This window comes from Mus pahari, chromosome 3, assembly GCF_900095145.1.
Source record: "Mus pahari chromosome 3, PAHARI_EIJ_v1.1, whole genome shotgun sequence".
Lineage (NCBI taxonomy): Eukaryota > Metazoa > Chordata > Mammalia > Rodentia > Muridae > Mus > Mus pahari.
The window spans coordinates 59,093,990-59,096,981 of record NC_034592.1 but is presented as its reverse complement, the minus strand read 5'-3'; positions in this window follow the sequence as shown (position 1 = coordinate 59,096,981).

The window sequence follows — 2,992 nt, the reverse complement described above, 5'->3', positions numbered from 1 at the left end:
AGTGAGTTCCAGGACAGCCAGGGCTACACAGAGAAACCCTGTGTGTGTGTGTGTGGGGGGGGGAATCCAAACCAAAATGTAACTGGTTGCTATATAAGCCAGTGAACACAGACTGCCCTGGGCAACAGTCTCAAAATGGGATCAGCAACTGTATCAGTATATGTGTACTGTGAGAGCCTTTACCTGATGTGCCATCCTGCCGTCTCATTAAACAGTATTTATTACTTTTTTATTTAGCAAACCTTTACATTCGTTTTTGAAGAACTTCAAGTTTTTTATGCTTGTTAGAGCCAAGTTTGTTTTTTTATATATAAATAAATATAAATAAAAAACAGTAGTCTGAAATTATAGTTATCACAGAAATTATTATTGAAACAGTGAGACCCTTTCCTAGAGATGTCAGCACATACTATTATCATAGAGAGTGTGCGTGTGTGTGTGTGTGTGTGTGTGTGTGGTTGTGTGTACATGTGAGTGGTGTGATGTCTGTGTGTATGTGTGTGTGTGTGTGGTATGCACATCCCTACCCTGATCCTAACCCTGAGAAGTTGACATTTTAGTGTGTGCAGCAGGCCTGAAGTTCTAGGCACCCTAATAGGAGATTAGTCCAAGCTGCTGGAAGGACAATGAGTAAGGACAGGCGTGGTTCACGGTCAAAGTGCAAGTAGCCAAGGCTCCGGAGGTTCTGGAGTAAACCAACCAAGCCCCCATTACCCTGTTTTACCCTATTTAACGGAGGGTTTCCTAATCGTTTCCTTTCTCATTATTTTGACACCCAGTATTTGAGGTTTTATTTTGTAACATCCCTCTTCCCAAATATATTTTAGTAAAATGCAGCAAGCTAGTTTTTTGTTTTTTGTTTTAATGACAGTGAACTAACTGTATTGTGGTTTAAGACAATTTTTCAAGAATGTTTGGACAATATGGTGGACTCCTGGTCTCTCCCGGCGTTAAAACCAGCTTGGGAAAGCTACTGCCGCCATGATGCAGTCCTGTTGCTTTTCTCTTTTCAGTTTTTTTGTACAGATCTCTGATGAGGTGATGGCTTATATTTGTAATTTGTATGCTATTAATGGTTATGAAATGTTATCTCAGTTTTCCCCATAGCAACTCTAAGTACGGAAATTACTTTGTACGGGGACTTCCATCCTGTGTGTGTGTGTGTGTGAGAGAGAGAGAGAGAGAGAGAGAGAGAGAGAGAGAGAGAGAGAGAGAGAAGAGAGAGAGAACAGAGAGAGAGAGGGAGGGAGGGAGGGAGAGAGAGGGGAAGAGAGGGAGCAGAGGGAGGAGGGGGGAGGGGAGGGGAAGAGGGAGAGGGAGAGGGAGGAGAGGGAGAAGGAGGGGTGGTGTGTTTCCTTGATCACATTATCTAGGTTTTCCATTGTTGTAAAGTTAGGATGTTGCCTGTGAATTCCTAGAATCGGAACTTTGTTCTCCACTCCTCAAACTAGCAATCATTCCTGTCACTGTCTGAGGACAGTGAAACCTTGAGGACCCCAGGGAACAATGCTAACCAGGGTTCTCAGTCATCGACAGCCCACAGCACATGGCAGGGCCATCATGGGGCCACACAGAAGCACCAAGAAATCCTTCACACTGTGCAATGGGGTCTGACTTCTTCTCCCCCGGTCCAGGTCTTTCTGCTCTTTCCACGTCTGCCCAGCTGTCACCTCTTTCAGGGAGTGGGGGGCTGCACACCACCGCAGATATTCCGGTTGGCTGGGAGGCGCCCCTGGTGTGCTTGGCTCATTTCTGCCTCGGAGCCTCCTCCAGAGCGTGGCGGGGTGGGGGTGGGGGGCTGGGCTCAATAAGTCTGTCCCAGGAAGGCGCAGCCCTGACCTGGTGGCCCTCCCTGCTGGGCGCTCCTGGGTGGGGCGAGACCCAGGGAGGACTGCGCCTGGGACAGGTCAGCCCACGCCAGCCCTGTGGTGCACCCAGCTGGCTGGCGGGACCCTGCTGGGTTGCGGGCTGAGGTCAGGCCCCGCCTTAGAAAACAAAGATCAAGAGTATTTCTGGGGTTTTGTTATGAAAGGTCTGGGTGGGTGGGTGGATGGTGGGTCAGATTCTTTCATCAACCCTTCCAAAAAGTCCTTTCTTCTGAAAGTGGGCCTTGCTTCATAACTAGAGGAAGGGGACTGTGGAAATATGTCCTTAGTGGTGTTAGCTGGAGTGAACACCCATGAAGGATGAGGGTCTTAAGCTCGGGCATCTCTCTCTCTCTCTCCAAAGTTCCATGTCGGGGGTGTGAAGTTTGGAGTACCTGCAGAGGGACTGACTGTTCTGCTGAGGTCCACACGGCCTGTGATTCACAGCAAAGCTCAGTCTTGCGTGCTGACTGAAGTGCTGAGGTGGTTAGGCGGCTCCAGAGAGAGACTTCTGTTCCTGCCCTGCCCTTGGAGACACTGAGATTCATTGTTAGAGAAACACACCCCTCACTCACAGCTCCTGAGTCCAGATTGCAGACTCGGAAGTTTGTTTCTAGTGACAAAGGATTGGATGTTTCCTTGGGGCCTCGGAACATCACGTAGACGTCACCATTAACAGCCCCCCTCTGGAGAAAGACTTTAAGGAGTCAAGTCGGAGCTCTAGTTCAGAGAGTTTCCCCTGCCATCTATCAAGTGATGAGAGTAAAAATAGTGTCTACCTCACAAGCTTTACCGGAAGGTTAACCGGAGTGATTCAAGTAGAGTTTATTTAGAGTTTTAGACTGTTTGGCAATGCAATAACTGCATTACCGGGTAATTTATAAGAGAAGAGGGGCTGGTCTGCCCAAGGTTCTGAAAGATGTGAAGCCACAGGCATGCCACAGGCATGTTGCAAGAGACTGAGAGATGTGTCACTCCATAGCAGGAGGCACGAGAACAAAATAAGAGAATAGAGGGACACCAGGGTCATGCAGGGTCATTATATCACAATGCTTCTTATGGTAACCCCTTTTCTGAGATAAGGACAGTCATCCATTCGTAAAGGCACAACCTCCAGCCATAATCCC